Source organism: Bubalus kerabau, chromosome 1 (assembly GCF_029407905.1).
Source record: "Bubalus kerabau isolate K-KA32 ecotype Philippines breed swamp buffalo chromosome 1, PCC_UOA_SB_1v2, whole genome shotgun sequence".
NCBI classification, from domain to species: Eukaryota; Metazoa; Chordata; class Mammalia; order Artiodactyla; family Bovidae; genus Bubalus; species Bubalus kerabau.
Window position 1 is genome coordinate 208004474 of NC_073624.1, and position 22148 is coordinate 208026621.

A 22148-nucleotide genomic window follows, 5' to 3' on the forward strand; every position below is an offset into this window, starting at 1 on the left:
TTTTCTTCGTAGTTCCCGCCGCCGCCTGGCATCACACCCACAGAAGGCATGACGGAGACCGCTGGTGGGAGCTGAGAGGGAACACGGGCTGAGACTTGAGGGTGGGGAAGTGCGCTGAGTAGGCGGCGCGTTTGCAGTTAACTCTAGAGGATTAATTGGGCTACCCTGGTGGCTCAGATGGTAAAGAATCTGCAGGCAATGAGAGAGACCCGGGTTAGATCCCTGGGTTGGGAAGATCCCGTGAAGAAGGAAATAGCAACCCACTCCACTCCAATATTCTTGCCTGGAGAATCCCATGGACAAAGGAGCCTGCAGGGCTACAGTCCATGGAGATCGCAAAGAGGAACACAACTGAGCGACTAACACACACATACAGTGCTGGGGAGGTGAGCAGGCCTAGACCGGGGTGGATCTTGTACCTCTGACATTTCTTGTACTCTTTCTTGGAACGTTGGATGAATATTTGTTATTTACTCGCTAAGTCGTGTCGGACTCTTTTGTGACCCCATGGATGTAGCCCACCAGGCTTATCTGTCCATGGGATTTCCCAGGTAAGAATACTGGAGTGAATTGCCATTTCCTTCTCTAGGGAATCTTCCCAACCCAGGGACCAAACAGGCGTCTCCTGTATTGGCAGGCAGATTCTTTACCGCTGAGCCACCAGGGAAGCGAATCATTGCTATACATCAGTTGCCTTTGATTATGTGGTGGTAGGCGGGCCATTTTTGTGGTAGTGGAACAGGCCATAAAGTGGAACTTTGAAAGTCTGCAGGTGGCCTTGACAGCAGGGGACAGTTACGCCAACTGAAAACCTGAACTTTTAACCCTGAAACCAAGTGCAGCCATTACATAAAAAAAACAAGTACTCTTGTTTTCAGACTTTAAACTTTTTATTTTGTATTGGGATACAGCTGGTTAAAAATGCTGTGGTAGTTTCAGGTGAACAGGGAAGGAACTCAGCCATACATATACATGAATCCATTCTCCCCTAAACACCCGCTCCCATGCAGGCTGGCACATAACATTGAACAGAGTTCCTTGTGCTATACAATAGGTCCTTGTTGGTTATCCATTTTAAATATAGCAGTGTGTACCTGACCTTCCCCAAATCCCTAACTATCCCTTCCCTCTGGCAACCATAAGTCGTGTTCTGAGTTTGTGACTGTCTTTCTGTTTTGTAAGTTCATTTGTATAATTTCTTTTTTGAATCCACATATAAGGGATGTCATGTGATATTTCTCCTTCTCTGTCTGACTTATTTCACTCGGTATTACACTCTTTTTGGTCCATCCATGTTGCTACAAATGGCATTATGTCATTCTTTTTAATGGCTGAGTAATATTCCATCATATATATTATCATACCTTCTTTATCCATTCCTCTGTTGATGGACATTTAGGTTGCTTCCATGTCTTGGCTATTATAAACAGTGCTGTAATGAACACTGGAGTGCATGTATCCTTCCAAATCATGTTTTGTTTTCCAGATATATGCCCACGAGTGGGATTGCAGAGTCATAGGATAACTCTGTTTTTAGTTTTTTAAGGAACCTCCATCCTGTTCTCCATAGTGGCTATACCAATTTACATTCCTACCAACAGTGTAGGAGGGTTCCCTTCTCGCCACACCCTTTCCAGCATTTGTTGTTTGTGGATTTTTTGATGATAGCCATTCTGACCAGTATGAGGTGATGTCTCATTGTATTTTTGATTTGCATTTCTCTAATAACTAGCGATGCTGAACATCTTTTCATGTGCCTATTGGCCATCTGTATATCCTCTTTGGAGAAATGTCTATTCAGGTCTTCTGCCCATTTTTTGAATAGGTTGTTTGTTTATGCTGTTAAGTGTCATAAGCTATTTGTAAATTTTGGAGACTAATCCCTTATCAGTCACGTCATTTGCAAATATTTTTCTCCCAGTCTTTGAATTGTCTTTTCATTTATTGTTTCCTTTGCTGTGCAAAAGCTTTTGAGTTTAAGTGGGTTCCATTTGTTTATTTTTGTTTTTATTTCCATTATTCAGAGAGATGAATCAAAAAAGATGTTGCTGTGATTTTTATGAGAGAGTGTTCTGCCTATGTTTTCCTCTAGAAGTTTTATAGTGTCTGGTCTCACATTTAGGTCTTTAATCCATTTTGAGTTTATTTTTGTGAGTAGAGTTAAAGAATGATCTAATTTCATTTTTTTTTTAACAGGTGGCTGTCCAGTTTTCCCAGCACCATTTGTTGAAGAGACTGTCTTTCCAACATTGTGTAGTCTTACCTCATTTGTCATAGATTAATTGACCATAGGTGCTTGGGCTTATTTCTGGGTTTTCTATACTGTTCCATTGATGTATGTTTCTATTTTTGCACCAGTACTGTACTGTTTTGATGACTGTAGCTTTGTAATATAGTCTGAAGTCAGAGAGCCTGATTCCTCCAGCTCAGTTTTTCTTTTTAAAGATTGCTTTGGCTATTTGGAATCTTGAGTCTCCATACATTTTAAATATTGAGATTTTTAATTCTAGTTCTGCAAAAAAATGCCACTGGTAATTTGATAGGTGTTGCATTGAATCTGTAGATTGCCTATCTTTCTAAAACTATTCCAAAAAGTTACAGAGGAAGGAAGCTTCAAAACTCATTTTGAAGGCCACCATCACTCTAATACCAAAACCAGACAAAGATATCACACACAAAAAAAGAAAATTATAGGCTAATATCACTGATGAATATAGATGCAAATAGTCCTCAGCAAAATATTAGCAATCCGTATCCAACAATACATTAAAAAAATCATACAAAGTGTCAGCTTTTTGAGTCATAAGACAATGAAATGCCAAGAATAAATCTGTCATTAGTAAACCTCTCTGATGATCAAGAGGGATTCATCCCAGGGATGCAAGGACTTTTCAACATTTGCAAATCAATGTGATACACCACATCAACATATTGAAGAATAAAAACCATAGGATCATCTCAATAGATGCAGAAAAATCTTTTGACAAAATTCAAAATTCAGCACCTATTTATGATTAAAAAAAAAAACAAAAAACAACTCTCCAGAAAGTGGGCACAGAGGGTACACATCTCAGCATAATAAAGGCCATATATGACAAACCTACAGCTAGCATCATACTCAGTGGTGAAAAGCTGAAAGCATTTCCTCTAAGATCAGGGATAAGACAAGCATGCCCATTCTCACCACTTTATTCAACATAGTTTTGAAAGTCCTAGCTACAGCAATCAGAGAAAAAGAAGAAAGGGAACCCAAATTGGAAAAGAAGAAATTAAACTGTCAATGTTTGCAGATGACATGATACTATACATAGAAGATCCTAAAGATACTACCAGAAAAATACTAGGACTCGGCAATGAATTTGGCAAAGTCACAGGTTACAAAATTAATACATGGAAATCTGTTGCATTTCTATACACTTAACAACAAAACATCAGAAAGAGAAATTCAAGAAGCAACTCCATTTACCATCACATAAAAAAAGAACCTAGGAATGAGCCTACCTAAGTACTGAACACTACAAGCTGCTGAAGAAAGAAATCAAGACATAAACAGATGGAAAGGTGTACCATGTTTGTGGATTGAAAGAATCAATATTTAAAAAATGACTACGCTATCCCAAAACAAGTAGCTTTTTGAAACAGTATTTTAATAGGAAAAGTAGGATGTAATCCATTCTAACCTTAGACCCCCAAAAATTTCACAAATAGAAAAATATATAAATTGAGCAATGAGAATGGTTATATAAGCAACAAAATATAATTTGAAAATAAAGTTTGTATGCACAATGTAACCAAAAATTGATCTTTCAAATGTTTTTACTGTGTAATTTCTTGAGTAAAGATAACCTGTCCTGAGCTTTAGGACTGGTGGCTACTGTCAGATTTGCCTTTCTGTCTACCACTTTGCTACAGCATTTCTCACCCCAAACCCTCCCCTGCCTTCCTCCCCCTAGGTCTTGCAGTAAAAGTTCTGGCCCTCCTTGGGGAGCCCTCCCAAATGGCACATGAGACCAGGAGAGCAGCGCTCCTCTGAGCACACAGCTGGCTGGGCTTCCCAGGTGGTTTTCTATTCCTCTTTCAAGCTTGTTGGTTGGGTGACAATATATCAGGGTTGCAAAGGGGAAAGGTGTTCCCAGATGTGTGCACTGGGCATGATTAACTCTGCAGAGAATTTCATCCCCACGAAACCCAATTCAAGCAAATGTGCTTGACTCACCTCACCAAGGTCTCAGGTATGAAGACCTCTCAGTTTTTATGTGGAAAGAGGAAGGAATTAAAAATGCATGTGCCAAGCACATTACATGCAATAGCTCACAAAGAATACCTTTATTATTCACAATTTCCTTAGGTTTATAATGGTAATAGCTTCATGCAGCTCACACAAAGCTGAGTTTGAATCCTGTCCACTAGTGTCCAAACTCATGCTTTGCTCATCTCCTGTTAGTTCAAAGGTGATGAAACATGGCTGGATAATGAAAGTGTGGGCATCTTGGCTTGACTAGGTCACAAGTGTCAGCTTTTTGAGCTCTAAGACAATGAAATGCCAAGAATGAATCTGTCCTCAGTAAACAACTCTGTATATTTCTAACAGCAGTCTGGAGCTCTGTGCTAGAATTAAGGTGGTTTGTGTGACCTCACTGATTTTTTGTGAATGGCCACTCATGTGCACTTGAAGTAGGGTAAAATGGGTGAGGACATAACTGCTAATGGGTAGTCAGGCCATCAGGATTCTAATGGCAAAAGACTTTGGGCAAGTCATTTTAACCTCTCTGGGCTTCAGTGCCTCTTCTAGAAAATGAGAAAGTTAGACCTTGATGGACTAAAGGTCCATTCTTTAAAAAAAAACTCGGGAGGATGATTTTTTTCAGCTGGAGACGTGGGACTTCCCTGGTGGTCCAGTGGCTAAAATGCTGTGTTCCCAATGCAGAGGGCCTGCATTCGGGGCCCTGGGTTCGATTCCTGGTTGGGGAAGTAAGATCCTACCTGCTGCAGCTAAAACAAATGAAAAAACATCCTGCATGCTGCAACTACAACCTGGTGCAGCCAGATAAATAAATATTTTTTTTAATAAATTGAGACATAATTCCTGTATCATACAATTCACCCATTTACAGTGTACGATTCAGTGGCTTTCAAAGCAGAGACATTACTTTGCCAACAAAGGTCCATATAGTCAAGTCTATGGTTTTTCCAGTGGTCATGTATGGATGTGAGAGTTGGACTGTGAAGAAAGCTGAACGCCGAAGAATTGATGCTTTTGAACTGTGGTGTTGGAGAAGACTCTTGAGAGTCCGTTGGACTGCAAGGAGATCCAACGAGTCCATTCTAAAGGAGATCAATCCTGGGTGTTCTTTGGAAGGACTGATGCTGAAGCTGCAACTCCAATACTTTGGCCACCTCATGCGAAGAGTTGACTCATTGGAAAAGACTCTGATGCTGGGAGGGATTGGGGGCGGGAGGAGAAGGGGACAACAGAAGATGAGATGGCTGGATGGCATCACCAACTCGATGGACATGAGTCTGGGTGAACTCCGGGAGTTGGTGATGGACAGGGAGGCCTGGCGTGCTGCGATTCATGGGGTCGCAAAGAGTCAGACACGACTGAGAGACTGAACTGAACTGAACTGAGTGTATTCACTGAGTTATGCAGCTATCATCAAAATTAATTAGGACATTTTCATTAACTTCAAAGAGAGCCCCTGCACACTTTAGCTATCACATCTCACCCCCTTATCCTCCCTGGACCTAAGTAACCACTAATCTATGCTTTGTCTCTATACATGTCCCTGTTCTAGACATTACACAGACATGGAATCATAAAATATGTGGCCTCTTGTGTCTGGCTCCTTTCACTTAGCATGTTTGCAAGGTTTGTCTATGTTGTAGCATGTGTCAGTGTCCCATTATTAAATATTAAATATAACATTCCATTGGATGGATATACTGCATTTTATCCATTTATAAGTTGATGGACAGGGTTGTTACCACCTTTTGGCTGTTGTGCTCCTGTGGACATATATGTACAAGTTTTCATGTGGGCATATGTTTTTGATTTTTCTCTTGGGTATGCACCTAGAAATAGAATTGCTGTGTCAGTGATAACTCTAACTTTGGGGGGAACTGCCTGGCTGTTTTCCAAAGTGGCTATACCGTTTCACATTTCTATCAGCAGTGTGTAAGAGTTCCAATTTCTCCTCATTCTCCTCAATACTTGCCGTTATCTGACTTTTTCATTATAGTGATCCAAGTGTGTATGAAGCAATATCTCATTGTGGTTTTGATTTGTGTTTTCCTGATGACTAATGATGCTGAACAATTTTTCATGTGCTTAGTGGCTGTTTGCATACCTTTGGAAAAATGTTGACTCTTATTCCATATTTCAGCCTGGAAATTTGGGGCACAATTAGTGCACAATTAGTAATTGTGCCCAAAGGCACAGCTTCTGGCCTAAAATCTGAACTTCATATTTCAGCACAGAAACTTGGGGCACAGATAAAAATATGGGAAACACATCTTCAGAATTCACACCTTTTGAATAGTTTTTGAAAAAAATCATCAGAACTTTTATGTATCAGTTGATGGTACTTATTATAAATGGCAACCCATTCTCCAGCCTGGAGAATCCCAGGGACAGGGGAGCCTGGTGGGCTGCCGTCTATGGGGTCGCACAGAGTTGGACACGACTGAAGCGACTTAGCAGCAGCAGCAACATTATCAGAACATGGGCCTGGTAAAATGTGACTTTTGCATGGCTTTCTTGTCCGTATTTATCTTGCTCGTAGGTTCATTGGCCTCCTTTGACTAATCAGTTGTTTTTGAAGCAAAGATTGAAATGGTAAATCTAGTTTGTGTGATTTTTAATAATCTCATCCAAAGTAATTTCTCAATTGGTTTTTCTATTGTATAAAATTTTCCATTTTCATTTTCTTCCTTTTTTCTTGTTTTCTTTTGTGTTTGTAGCTATATATCCCATTTTTTTTGTAATTGAAGTACATTTGATTAACATATTTGTGTTGCGATACAACATAGTAATGCAATATTTTTATGGAATCGACTTTATTTAAATATTACCAAACTGTGAGCTGTTTGTAAGTTTTGGAGATGAATTGCTTGTGGGTATCTTGGTTTGCAAATATTTCTTTGCATTCTGGGTTGCCTTCTTCATTCATTAAGATTTCCTTTTTTGGGCACCTGCTTTGAAATTGAAGTAGATCACATTTTCCTGGTTTTGGTTTATTTCTCATTTCTCTAGGAGATGGATTCCAAAAGACCTTGCAATGATGTCATCCAAATCCAAAAATATGTTGTAGTTTTTATCATCACGTCTCCTTCCTATGTTTTCCTTAAGACTTTCATAGAATCACTCCTGACCTTTAGATATTAATGACTTGGAGTTAATTTCATGTGTGGGGTTAGAGAGTGTTCTAACCTCATTTTCATTTTCTTTGTTTTAATAAGCCTCGCACGATCCGTCAGTGTCTCTTACCAGTGTGTATTCCCAGCATCAGGGGAGGATTATTCCCTTTTCTCCATGCCTCCATCAGTTAGTGTTTGTCAAGTTTCTGACAATGGCCATTCTGAATACTGAGGTGATTCCTTCCTGTGGTTTTGATTTGCATTTCTAATATTTAGTGAAATTGACCTCTTTTCATGTGATTTCTTTTCAAAGATGAATTCATTGTTACCTCTCGATTTAGCTTCCTATAACTCGGCCCTGTTTTAAATTCTTTCCTGATGACCACCCCTAGGACGTTTGTTGAGATCAGCTGTTTTTGACTTAGAGACCCTTTGGCCTTAAGAATGCTCAATGCCCATCAACACAGATTTTCAAGCTGTTGTTACAGAAAATGGCCACAAGACAGCAGCATTATTCAGCCCCATACATTCCCTACCCCCACCGCCTCCATCGTTTCTGTGTGATTTTATATTGGGACTGAGCGACTTCACTTTCACTTTTCCCTTTCATGCATTGGAGAAGGAAATGGCAACCCACTCCAGTGTTCTTGCCTGGAGAATCCCAGGGACGGGGGAGTCTGGTAGGCCGCCGTCAATGGGGTCGCACAGAGTCGGACACGACTGAAGTGACTTAGCAGCAGCAGCAGAGGTGATTTCTGATTTTATGTGTGTTTCAGGTGTACAGGAGCTTGATTCATTAATGTATGACCATTTATCTATTTCCTTTCAGGTTCTTGTTCTCATCTAAGTGATTACGGTGTGATCAGTAAACTTCCACCTCTATTCAGTAGGTTGTTTTAGATCATCTATTGGATACATATATGTGTGTCTACATTGATTCAAATCTCTTAACTTACTTCACCTGTACCTAGAGATTGAGGGCTCCTGCAGAGGGCAAGAGGCATTCCAGGAACATCGTGGGATCACACTGCCTGTCACATCCTCCCAGGACCCTGAGCCCCAAAAACAACCCAGCCTTGGGACCCTATCCTGCCCAGTCTCCAGAGATGTGATACCAGCCAAGGTAACCATGGGATGAAGGGAATAGAGTCAGGATATGTTTCTATATTTATTGTGTTAATTCACTTGTTTGAACTTTGAATTACAAGGCAGTGGGTTTTTTTTTATTCAGTCACTTAATTTACTCACACATAGATGTGTATATGTTATATTTCAGGGACTGTCCCTGTGTAGATTATTACAGAAAGTGGAGTATCATTCCTAGTGTCACTCAGGAGGTCCTTGCAGCTTATTTTCTAAATAGTGTGTGCACACGTTAGTCAAGTAGCTCATTTCTATGTGTGCAACACCTTTCTTCTCTGCTAATAGTGAGAAGAGTTTCTTCTAAGTCTGTGAACTGTTTATCTTGGCTCAAAGAGCTCCTCTGTATCCATTTTTAGATTCCACCTAGAAGTGACATCATATTCTATCACTTGCTACGATCATCTCTACCTTCTTGCCTGTGCCTGAACATGGCATTTTTCATTCTTTCTTATGGCTGATTCATATACCGTTGTGTATATAGAATCCATTTCCTTTATTCATTTCTGTGTCCTTGTACACTTAGGTTGCAGCTGTGTCTTTCCTTTGGAAACTGGTCCGGCAGGGATGGCATGGGTACCCTTGTCTTAGAAAATGTTTCTTTTCCCTGACTGTGTGCCCAGGCACGTGATTGCTGTTTCTTCAGGCACCTCCGTGTTTCGTTTTCTAAAGATCCTCCATACTCTTCTCTCTAGTGGATGAACCAATGGAGATTTTTAGTAATCCCATCCAAATTAATTTCTTGATGGGAGTTTCTATTCCTAAACTTTTCCCACTTTTATTTTGCTAACCGTCACTATTGATTATTTCTTGTGTTTGTAGCTATCTATCCACTCTTTCTTTTTCAATTGAGGTACGGTTGATTCACATTACTCTATTTGCTTTGGGATACAACATAGTGATTCAATATTTTAATGGAATATATACCATTTAAAGATATTTCAAAATCATGGTTATATTTCTCTCTGTTGCATACTAATCCTATTATTTTTCTTACATTATACATAGTGATTTTTATCTCTTAATTTCTACTTCAATCTGGCAACACCCACAACAGAATCCCCACAGGCATCCATTAGTTTCTGGATTTGTGAGTCTCTTTCTGCTTCACAGGTAGGTGCATTTCAGTCTTACTTTAGATGGAAATTAAATGTGATTTCCTATGGCTGTTTTATCTGTGTTTCTGACAACCTTGCTTTATGAGAATATGTAAATACATTTTCCTGAAAAAGAGTATAACTTTCAGGAATAGTATAATGTCAAATGGATTTTTTCCCAGCTTTCAGCCCAGAGTTTCTGGCCCGAAATATGAACTTGTCCATATAGCAGCCTGGAAACATGGGGCACAGAGCTTCCCAATGAGCACATCTTGTCCTCCATCTTTCAGCCCTGAAACTTGGGGTGCACAGCTTCTGGCCTGAAATATGAACTCTTTTCCGTTTAATATGAAATATGAACTCTTTTTCCATTTAAAATTAAGGATGAGTTTTTAATTGACTTTTTATTTGTCAAGCTAGAGGCTTACTCTAGGAGCTGAAGTTCAATTAGATGTTCAGTTGCCTTAATGGCAATTAGTGTCTCCCCAGAAGTGAAGCCTGAGATTTTGGAACAGAGGCTAAGGAGAGAGGGACTATCAAGTTGGATTCCAGAGGATGGAGGCTTCCTCATACACAACTGCTTAGGACACACCTGACTCAGTGTAAAGCTGAGAGCTTAGAAAAATCAGGTTGACACTTCAGAATGCTACGTTTCTTTAAGGTCAGGATTTTGGCTTTGGAATTTAAAATGTAGCATTGTGATGATATTTATGTTAAAAACATTTTCAGATAGTACAGAAGCGTATAAAGCAAAAGTTAAACATCCTTCTCCCCTAACACCTATCCCCTTATTTAAATGTTCTCCAGAGATATTCACTATTAAATTTGTGTATGTATATATGCAAATATATACCATGTATTTGTTTACATACATTAAATAATATAATACATTGTTCTGACAATTTGTTTCCACTTCTCAATATATCTTGGGAAATTTTTCTATTTTCATCATAGATAAAGTCTTTATTCTTTTAATACATTGCCATACCACATTGTATATTTAACCAACAGTTACTGAAAGACTTTAGTTTGTTGTTAGTGTTTTTACAATTTTGAATAAGTTTGCAAGGAATCTTCTGCTCTATCTTTGGAACTTTTTTAAGTCTCTTCAAGGATAAATCCATAACTTTTATGTTTTGATGGATGCAGTGTGGTTCAATTGTCTTCTAAAGAGGTGTGGCTTAAAGTTGTCTTAACAGTGTCTCTTTTGGAAGACTGGGTTTTTGCAAACATTTTTTTTTTCCCAGAGGGATGAGCACTGGTGATGATTTAATAGGGAAAAATAGTGTCTATTTTCATTTACATTTCTTTAGTTCAGAAAGAGACTGATATCTTATATTTTTATAGGTCATTTATGTTTCTATTCTGTGAACTTTCTGTTCTTTTCTGGTCCAGTTTTTCTATAGAATTGTCTCTTAGTGCTTTAGAAAAGCTTTTTGTATCTTAAGGAAATTTTCTAGTGCTTTTGTGGTTTTACTGTTTACAGGAAAATTTTTGATCATGGGTTTTAATGTGTGAGGAACAAGGCAGGACTCCAGCTTTGCTTTCTTCCAGATGGCTTGCCATTGTCCTGATGCCATTTATTGAATTCTTTCTCTTTCTATCCATTCATTTAAAATGCCTTTGTGATATACCAGATTCTAATATGTGTTCCGGTCTATTTCCAGCCTCTCTAATCTTCTCTAGTATTAAGTTACTTTGATGGCTATACTGCTTGTTTTTTAGAAATCTGTTTGTTATTACGAAGAAGGCAATGGCACCCAACTCCAGTACTCTTGCCTGGAAAATCCCATGGATGGAGGAGCCTGGAAGGCTATAATCCATGGGGTCGCGAAGAGTCGGACACGACTGAGCGACTTCACTTTCACTTTTCACTTTCATGCATTGGAGAAGGAAATGGCAACCCACTCCAGTGTTCTTGCCTATTAATCTATTTTATACAGTTTTGGCAGTTTACCAATTAAGTCAGGTTTAGGGCAGGGAAAAGCAGGTTATATGAAGAAAAATAAGTGGGAGTCAAACAGATCATGATTTGATCCCAGAAATGTACTTTGTCAGCTGTTTAGCCAATGAACAAATTCTTCAACTTTACTATGCTTCAGTTATGTTCACCTTTAAAATAGAATGAGGGTTGAGATGAGATGCTGCCAGGAAAGTACCTCCTGGTGCTCTTTGGCACGTGCTGGATATCAGGCTGTTGCCTTCTGGGCCACCAGGCACTGCCAGGGCCTGAGCAGGGGTGAGACATGTGCAAGATCAAGGGGATGTGTGTCCCCCACCCCCAGTCCTCCGAGTGCGGTTATTCCCTACCCAGTTGGCCCTGAGTCCGTTACTACAGACTGCCCAGCCCTCTCCCTTGATCTGTTCTTCAGAGAGATAACTGTCCCTGAAGGGTGGCCAAGATGTGTGTGGGTGGCGTGTGGATAGAGCATGGGCGTTTGCCTTGGGGTGTCCTCATATGTGCATATGGGTCCCTCACTATACAGAACAGAATGGGACGGGTGGAAATAGCAAAGGAGGGACTGGAACTCCATCTATACTCTTGCCCTGAATCCTTCCCATATGAAGGTTGGGCCTGCTTCCTCTCCTTTTCCTCATGATGATAGACTGGGGTGGGGTGGGGTGGGGAGGAGATGTATTCACATGCTCAGTAAGCAGATCCTGGGGACTGGCTGGGTGTATTAGTTTCCAAGGGGTGCACTAATAAAGTACTGCAAACTGGGGAGGAGGGCTTAAAACAACACAAATTTATTGTCTTACAATCCTGGAGGCTGGAAGTCCAAAATCAAGACATCCACAGGGCTGTGCTTTTTCTGCAGGTTCTGGGGAGAATCTCTTCTCTGCCTTTCTCTAAGCTTTTGGTGTCGCTGCCTTCCCTGGTGTTCCTCGGCTTGGAGACACAGCGTTCTAATCTCTGCCTCTGTCGTCACATGGCATTTTCCTCTTTTATAATAATACCAGCCCTATTGTATTAGGGCCCACCCTAAAGAGTTCATCTTTACTTGATTACCTCTGTAAAACCCTCTTTCCAAATAAGGTTATGTGCATAGGTAACAGGGCTAGCACTTGAACAGATCGTTTGGGGGACACAGTTTAACCCGTAACACTGGTAACACTGCCTCTTAGTAGGGTTAGGGTTAGGGTTAATGTAAGGCATCAGCACTTCTCTCCCTCTTCTCCTGCTTTTCCAGCCAGTGGCCTGGGGTGGGCAGTAGCATGTGGCTTTGATTTCTGACAGAGATAAAAGTAGTGGGGAGGATGATATTTTTAGAAAATCCAAGGGGCCCTAGGGACCACCTCATCTGGACATTCAACAGATGGGAGCTGAGGCAGTCCAGCAAGATGCTTGGTGTTCTGGTTGGGCTCTTTGTGCCGATGCAGCTGCCATGGGCCATGGACTGTGACTCCAGCTGGTGGTGGAGAGAGGGAGAGCGTGGCTGCTGAGTCCATTGTCAGCTCTGGATCCCCAGTTGCAGCCTGAGCCAAACGCTACTAAGGACCACTAACACCTGCTGAAAGCCCATGCTTTTCCCAGATGAAATTTCTTCTGGGGCTGCCGGGAAGGAGGAGGAGGCGGTGGGTGCCAATGCTACCACTGTTAATGTCTGACTTCCATTCGCACCATCCTGAAGCCTGTGGGTGCCACTTGAGGCAAGTTTCCTCTGCAGTGTCCCTGCCACACCCCTCCACCCCCGAAGACTCCCCTAGGCTGCAGCTCTCACCACCTGCTTCATCTGTGATCCTGTTCCACTGGCTTTGCATGTTTTCAAAAATTAGAGAAATTTCTCCTCTGTTGGAGACTCTGCTGTTTTCTTTGCTGTTTTTATAGAAGCTGGTGGTGTGTTGATGTGTGTGTGTGTGTTTCTGTGTGCAAGTCAGTGCATGTAAAACCTGCCCTGTCTTCACAGTGCCATCCTGCCTCCCACTGCTTAACAAGATCCTTGAGCTTGATGGGCCCAGAAAATCTCATCTTGGCTTCTTTGGAATCAACACTGGCATGCCTGCCAGACTTCATGCCATGGAATGAGCTCTGGTCCTTAAATAGCTGATCCCAACTGGGATTCCAGCTGCAATTTACAGGTAGGACTCAGGATGCCAGCATAGGCACCCATGGACTAGAGCTGAGTGGCTGGAGTTTTTGCTGCCAGCATTTTCTGCGGAGTTAACAAACCGTCAGGAGTAGAGGATGCTGAGGAGGTTTGCATGTCCACCATTTGCCTATCAGACTCTCCATTCATTCCAAAAAATGTACTGAGCATTTGGTATGTGTCGAACGCTGTACCAGGCATTGGAGGAAGTGCTAGTGAGCTGGAGAAAGCCCTTGCCTTCCCAGAGGCTCCATATGAACTCCACTACTGTGTTCCATGATGTGGAAGCATCAGGAACTCTAAGAGTGTTGAACTGGAACCTAGGAAGGGATCTGGGAAAAAGCCCCTTCTTACTGAGATTTGTGGAATGGGTGGGGGTGGTGCTGGCAAAGCCTGGAGGTATGGAAAGGGGAGGGCAGGGATGAAGACAGGCTGGTGGGCCCATTAACTCTTAACACAGCCATATTCATTGTTGGGGGTCCCTCTGTCTCACAGCACTTAAAGCTCCAGGAGGGCAGAGACTGTCTGTGGATCTGGCAAGTGGCAGGGAGTCAGTGCTTAGAAAACATTTGAATGAATGAACTTTACAGAATTTTGTTTAGATCTTGATGCTACTGGGGACTAGAGTTTGAGTGGAGGCTAACCTGGTTAGTTTTATGCTTTTTGGAAGATCATTTAGGCAACTGTGGGAAAACAGGAGAATGGACAGTATGTCTGAGGAGCTTCCTCTGCTCATGACTGAAGGGGAATCAGATTTGAACCTGGTACCTGAAGATGGAGGAGGCCACCTGGAAGGAACAAAGAGCAGCCGCAAGGGGCTGAGAAGGATCCCTGGCCAACAGGAAATGAGGATCCCAGTCCTGCAACCATAAGGAACTGAAACCTGCCAACAGCAGTAACGAACTAGGAAGAGGATCCCAAATGCCAGATCACAGCAGTTGGAAACTTTGATTTCACCCTTGTAAGTACTGCTCAAAGAACCCAATCATGCCATCCTGGACTTCTAACCTGCAGACCTGGGAGAGAATAAAAGGATAAGGCACTAAGTGGTCATGAAGTGAAAGTCACTCAGTCGTGTCTGACTCTTTGTGGGCACGTGGACGATACAGTCCATGGAATTCTGCAGGCCAGAATACTGAAGTGGGTAGCCTTTCCCTTCTCCAGAGTATCTTCTCAAACCGGGGATCAAACCCAGGTCTCCTGCATTGTAGGTGGATTCTTTACCAGGTGAGCCACAAGGGAAACCCAAGTGGTCATATGTTACAACAACAATAGGAAATGAACACACCAACTGCTGGATACATTCACACATGTGAAGGGGCAGGTCAGGACAGGCCAGCAGAGAAAAGAGGCCCAGGAGGACTTGGAGTTGATGATAATCACCCCTACCTCATCAGGTTGTGGAAAGGATCGAATGCACAGAAAGTAAGTGGATAAACGTTGGCCACTAGAGGTGTGGCTGGAACTGGACCTGGGTCCTAGATGTAGGTGGAGATCTGGGAGTTGCAGGAGAAGGGCTGCTGCTTCCAGACACCAAGCCTATCTCAGTCATTGATTCCATGAGATAGGATGGAGAGAGCAGGTGACATTGTCACTGCCCAAGCTCTGCTGCATCCCCTGTACTTGGGGTCTGTCAAGTGGGCTGGTCCCAGTCCTCTCTGCCCGGGCTCACACCTTCTCTCCTTTGAGTTTACACCCACCCTCTAGAGCAGTGAGGAATTACTGAGATTGGTTGTGGCTGTCTCTGGTTTATGAGCTTTTTATTGCTGTGCTCTGCTGACAGCTGGTTTCTTACTTTGCCTTTGGAGGGGGGCATGGAGGTCATGGCCTTATTACTAGAATGTGAAAACTGGAAGCATCTTTGGGACTTATCTATTCCCTCTCCTTCAGTAACAGAGGCTTGATGAGGCTTGAGGAGGAAGGGACTTTCCCCAGACCACAGCGCAAACCAGGGGCCAGGCTTCCCTTCCTCCCTCGGTCAGTCTTTAGCTGGGCTTGGAGAGAGGTGGGATTCAGGGAGCAGCAAGTGGTCCCCTTCCTAGCCCTGTGCTCCTTTTCCTTAGCCCCCAGTGTCACTGAGGCGGAACAGAAACCCGACCATATTCAGTTTCTGTCCAGGCTTTCCTTTTCTATGCATGGGTGGAGAAATCTATTTTTTTCTTTCTTCACAAGAGGAGGGAAGACAGGTTGAAGTGGAGCAGACTGGGGAAGAAACTGGGTTAAGAGTGTTTGGGGCTTGATAGGGAGACCTTTGGAGAAGGAAATGGCAACCCACTCCAGTGTTCTTGCCTGGAGAATCCCAGGGATGGGGGAGCCTCGTGGGCTGACGTCTATGGGGTCGCACAGAGTCGGACGCAACTGAAGTGGCTTAGCAGCAGGGAGACCTTGGGTGTCAGAGTCCTTTTGATTTAGATGAGGAGTCAGCAAATGTTTCTGTTAAAGCTCTGCAGGCTACACAATCTCTGTTGCACGTGTTCAACTCTGCTGTCAGAGGATGAAAGCAGCATGGACAGTATGTAAACAAATGGATGTAGAGTTTAGAATAAAACTTTATTTATGAAAAAAAAGACAGTGGGCTACATTTGGTATATGGGCTGTAGCCACTGTAGTTCCTTGATTTGGATGATGATGGTGGTGGTGGCTTCTCCTGTCCTCACCTCCTCATTACCATCCATAACTCCATGACTTGGAGCCCAATATTGGAAGGTTTTAGATGCCTAAATCACTTGCTGGCAACACAAAGCCATTAAAATATTTTTTTAAAAAATAGAAATATTACTGTTTTCAGTTTTTTAAAAATTTGAATAAGTAATGTATTCACATGGTTCAAAATTTTACCCAAAAGGTATACAGTGAAAAGTGTCCCTCCCAGCCCTATTTCAGTTACCCATTTTACTAACCAAAAGCAACCACTGAGACCCATTTCCTACTTCACCTTCTATAGATAGTCCATACCTTATCTATATGCAAGTGCTTGTCCCCTTTTTATAGAAATGATAGCATGCTATGCATAGCATTTTGCATCTTGCTTTTTTCAGTAGGAGATTGTTCCTATTACATTTTGGTATTTTTTTCAGGATAGCATTAGCAGATTATTTCATCAAATGTTTACAAGAGGTTGACATCTTCCTAATGTTGAATCTTCCTATTTGCTCAGATCTTTTGAGTGCTCAGTATTTCAAATTTTCTTCATCTTTATCTTGTTAAGTGTATTCCTAGGTGTTTTAGATCCTTCTTTTATATCTTTGAGTGTTGTTGGCATATACAAAAGCCACCATATTGACTTCTTTTGTAGTTTGGAATAGTGTCCTGGGTTTTGGGTTTTCTATGTTTTCATATTATCTGCAGATGATGATGGTTTTATCTCTTTTCCTGTTTTCATACCTCTAGTTTCTTACTCTTGTCCAGCTGCTTTTGATGTACCTCCAAAAAGGGTTAAATAATGAACAGAAGAAGACAACTTGTGTCTTCTTACTTTAATGAAAGTGCTTCTGGAAGATGATTGTTTGGGGTGTTTTTTTTAATAAATATTTACCTTATTCTATCAATATTTTTATCAAGAATGTTTACTAAAAATATATGTTGAATTTTATCAATTGCCTTGTTAACATGTATTGATAAGACTTCTTTCTTATTTTATCTATTAACATGGTACTATATATTAACAGAGTTCCTAATATTAAATCATCCTTGTCTTTTGGAGTAAACCTTCCTTGTATATTGTTAATGTGCTGTCAGAGCGTGTTTGCTTATGAAGTGAAATGTGGAAATGAAAGTGTTAGTCATTCAGTCATGTCTGACTCTTTGCGACCCCATGGACTGTAGCCCTCCAGCCTCCCCTGTCCATGGAACTCTCCTGGCAAGAATACTGGAGTGGGTAGATATTCCCTTCTTCAGGGGATTTTCTCGACCCAGGGATCAAACCCAAGTCTCCTGTGTTGCAGGCGAATTCTTTATCGTCTAAGCCTTACTAGCATTCTTCCATCACTACTCATAACTGATCTCAGACTGTGGTTCTCTTGAATTGATTGTGTCAAACCTGATGCTTGAGATGACCAAGCAGAGATATGGAAGAGGCTGTGGGACCTGTGTGTCTGGAACTCATGGAAAAGGGCTGGATAGAGAGATTTGTCAGAGAAGGCAATGGCACCCCACTCCAGTACTCTTGCCTGGAAAATCCCATGGACAGAGGAGCCTGGTAGGCTGCAGTCCATGGGGTTGCGAAAAGTCGGACATGACTGAGCGACTTCACTTTCACGTTTCACTTTCATGCATTGGAGAAGGAAATGGCAACCCACTCCAGTGTTCTTGCCTGGAGAATCCCAGGGACGGCGGAGCCTGGCGGGCTGCCATCTATGGGGTCGCACCCATAGCATCTATGGAGTCCGACACGATTGATGCGACTTAGCAGCAGCAGCAGAGATTTGTGAGTCATTTGCATATAGGTGTTATTTTGTGTCAAAAGATTGAATAAATCTCTGAGATCCAGGAACTGAGTAGAGAGGGACAAAGAGGGGAAGAGGTTGGGGTGCTTCAGCAGTTTGAGATTCAGCCTCTGCCAGGGAACCAGCAAAAGAAGTGGAAAATTATTTGGCAATAAAGAGGAATGAGGTACTGACACACAGTATCATATGGATGAACATTGAAAGGATTATGCTAAATGAAAGAGGCTGGATGCAAAAAGCCACATATTATATGATTCCATTTATATAAAATGTCCAGAATATGCAAATCTATACAGACAGAAAGTAGATTAGTGGTTGTAGAGGCTAGGGGAGAGTGAGGATGGTAAGGGTAAAGGGTTAAAGGGTAAGGGTAAGGGTAAAGGGTGAAGACCAGTAAAGCGTTTCTTTTCTAGGTGATGAAAGCGTGGTAACCTGAGAATATAGTGACCATTGCCCCACTCTGTGAATATGTTAAAACCACTGAATTGTACACCGTAAGTGGGCGGACTTTATGATATGTAATTATATCTCAATAAAAAATGTAGGGAAAAAATGAAACTGAGGTGGCTAGCAGGAAGGAAAATCTGGTGATTGGCATGAGGAAGCTGATCCCATCGTGGGTCAAGGCTCAAAGCTCCACCAGTGGGAGGCTAGTTCTCACCTTTTTGGCCAAATGGAGCAACATTAATTGGGGCCAAGAGTACTAGTTGGCAATAAGTTCAATTCTAGGCCATCGTTCTTCATTGCTAGAAGGAGTTCTGACCTACCAATTAAAGGGAAGGTCAATTTTAGAAGAAACACTTCCCTAGCAGGAAAAGATTTGTTGGCAGGATGTGACAAAGGAAGACTGGTGGGCCCTGAGCTAGAGCCTAGACTAGCCTAAAATAAGCTGGTGACTAGACTGACATTGGCTGGGGAGAGAGCGTGAGTGGAGCTGGTTCTAGAAAAGCAGAAGCCATTAAGACTGGGCAAGATTGGTAAGGGTGTCCCTAGGAGGAGGAGGCTCTGTTGAAACAGGGAGCAGCCAGGATTATCATGTCGGATGTCAGAATTGATGAGATTTTTGTCATGGAGCTAGAGGGGAAAGGAAGGACATGGCCCTGGAAATCTGGTCCATGTCTCACTAGGCCAGTCTAAAGTATTTGTTGAGACCCTTGTGTGTGCCGAGGGCTGGCTTGGATTGGGCCAGGAATTGGTCCTCACCTGGAAGAACCACAGCTGTTCGCAAGCCAGATCACCTCTCAGGCATGGCGGAAGTCAAGTCCGCAGAGGGGCAGAGCTGTGAGCCAAAGGGCACTCCTGGGGCTTCAGGGGTGTTATCTTGGAGGAAACAGAATTTGGTGAGGGAGAAGGAGGCTCTTCTAGGTAGACAGAGGTTTGTGCCACCAGAATGATTCAAAAGCCAGCAAAATGGGGCTTTTGCCAGTGGAGGTAGAGACTGGTGAGGAGCTGGGAGAAGGGACGGGTGCAGCTGTCACCTGGATGAGGTACTGAGTGAGGTGGGGGGGCTTGGTAGACAGGTGTTGTGCCTGGAGATGTGAAGACTGGAAACTGGAAGAGACTGGAGGACCGGAAACAAGTGAATGAGCGACCTGCTCTATGGCTGGCGATGGGTTTGTTTTCACCCACTTTACACCCACTTGAGTGCTGACTTGATTTGCAGATGAAGAAAATGGAGGCCCCCAAAGGGGAAATGACTTGTTCTAAATCCCAGAGTTGGGATGCCGGGGAGCTGGGATTTTAGCTGGGCCTTTTGGTTTCAAAGCCAGATCTGTAGCTCCTGTATTGGAGTCTAGGGAGTAGGAGAATGGCCTAGGATAGAACTGGGCAAGCATTTCCCTGTACAGGATCAGATAGCAAATATGTTCTGCTGTGTGGGCCAAGAGGAAAATTGAGAGGGTATTATGTAGGTAAGTAAAAATGTAAGAAGAGATGAAGCATATTTCCATACATTTTTATTGACCGAATTTAAAACATTACTTATAAATACTAACTTTGGGTTTCATAGAATTTGTGTCATGAAGTATTATTCTTTTGATTTTTTTCATTCATTTAAAAATATTAAAAAATCACTCTGAGAATTCTCTGGTGGTCCAGTGCTTAGAACTCTGTGGTTCCATTGCAGGGGACCTAGGTTCTATCCCTGGTCAGGGAACTAAGATTCCACAAGATTCGAGATGTGCCTCCCACCCACCAAAAATCACTTTTTGTTCAAGAGTCATACAAAATCAGACAGTAAGCCAGCTGGGTCTAGGCTGTGGGCCTTGGCTTGCCAACCCCTGGTCTGGATCTGTGCTGTCTAGTACAGTGGCCCCTGGCCCCGTGTGGCTACTGAACACCTGAAAAGCGTGTAGTCTGGACCAAGATGCACTGTGAGTGTAAATACACACTGGATTTCAGGCAGTCTAAAAAACAAGCAAAATATCTCAATGCTTTTCTATGCTGATTACATATTGAAATTATAATATTTTGTGTAGATTAGTCTACATTAAATCTATTATTAAAAATTAGTTTCACCCCTTTCTTTTTTTACTATTTTACTAATTTTGTAACAGTCTTTTAATGCGGCTAGTAGAAAATGTTAAATTGTCCATGCTTTTGCATTTGTGGTGTACATCATACTTCTGTAGTGTAGTGCTGCTCAAGGAATGAGACTGGGGAGTGGAGGGTGAGATGGCCCCTCCGTCCACTTGTGTTGAGGGAAGTGAGAGGAGGCATTCAGGAGTGGTGTGTGGGGCCGCGTGGGCATATGGTTTTCATTAAGGAGAGGTGGAAGGCCAGGGTGAAATGGATATGCAGACCAAGGAGGCTTCTGCAGGCCTAGGTTGGCAGTGGTTAGGGGGTTGCAGTGGGATTGAGCAGTGGGATTGAGTTGTTCAGGGGGCAGCCATGAGAAGTTGGAGGGCAAGACAGATTCTGAGATGCAAGAGGTTCCTGAGCAGTCAGCCAGGTGAGGTGAGGGAGTGTGGAATGAGGACGGAGCCTTGAGGAGCTTCCATTCCCTCAGATCCCCTGGATCAGGAGAGTATGCACTTATCTTCTGTTCTGAGCCTAGATGGTGCCCCCTGCCTGGAGAAGTGCTTTGGCCAGTTCGCTGGCAGAATGTGGAAACAGAATGTTAAGTGGCAGCATCTATCCCCCAAATCCTTGCTTTTCACATCAGGAGAGTCTCATGGCTAGAGATCATTCCTCTTTCCTCAGCACCCTCTGCCTAGCATTGGCAGTCCTGCCTGTGCTGGCCTTGTGCTGGGAGCAGGCATGACTGTCAGAGCCATGGCTCCATGCACTCGGTGGTCACACCCAGGAGCTAGCTTTGCCATGACCTCTGGGAGGAGAAGAGGGTGGGAGGTGCCAAGGAGATGGTACCCGTGTGTGCATTCCTGTTTCTTAGCTTGTGGGGTTTCTCTGTTCATAGCTGTGGTCTCTTACACTCAGCACTTGAAGTGACAGGATGAAATCCTCAGCACGCCTCTGGTCTCTTGTTTCCCAAGCGCTCGGAGCTTGGGAGGGTGCTAGAGGAGCTGAGAGAACATGGCACACAGAGGCCTGGCTTCTAGGCCTGATGTCACTGGATATACTACTCCCTGCTATAGCCTGAATGTTTGTGCTCCCCACCAAATTCATATCTTGAAATCCTAACACTGCCCCTCTGCCCCTCCCTGAGGTGATGTTGTTAAGAGGTAGGGCCTGGGATGTGATTAGGTCATGAGGGTAGAACTATCTAGAATGGGATTAGTGCCCTTATAAAAGAGACCCCACAGGGCTCTCTTATCCCTTCTGCCAGTTGAGAAAGGACTAAGAGGGAGAAGACAGCCATCTGAGAGCCAGGAAGTGGGTTTTGCCAGACATCCAGTCTGTTGGTGCTTCATCTTGGACTTCTCAGCCTCCAGAACCATGAGAAATAAATTTCTGTTATTTATAGGTCAGGTAGTCTATTGTTCCTCAGTTGCTCAGTTGTGTCCAACTCTTTGCAATCCCATGGACTGCAGCACACCAGGCTTCCCTGTCCTTCTCCATTACCT

The 22148-nt window shown here is 42.8% G+C and overlaps 1 long non-coding RNA gene across 1 annotated transcript in view; it reads left to right on the top strand.

Moving 5' to 3' along the window:
• The window catches only part of LOC129630978 (uncharacterized), a 29408-nt gene that overhangs the window by 1747 nt on the left and 5513 nt on the right, over positions 1-22148 (top strand). Inside the window, exons 3-7 of the long non-coding RNA XR_008703842.1 lie at positions 13-386; positions 8186-8242; positions 8328-8479; positions 13502-13673; positions 14352-14642. This is a non-coding gene — a long non-coding RNA (uncharacterized LOC129630978). The remainder of the gene's footprint in view (positions 1-12; positions 387-8185; positions 8243-8327; positions 8480-13501; positions 13674-14351; positions 14643-22148) is intronic.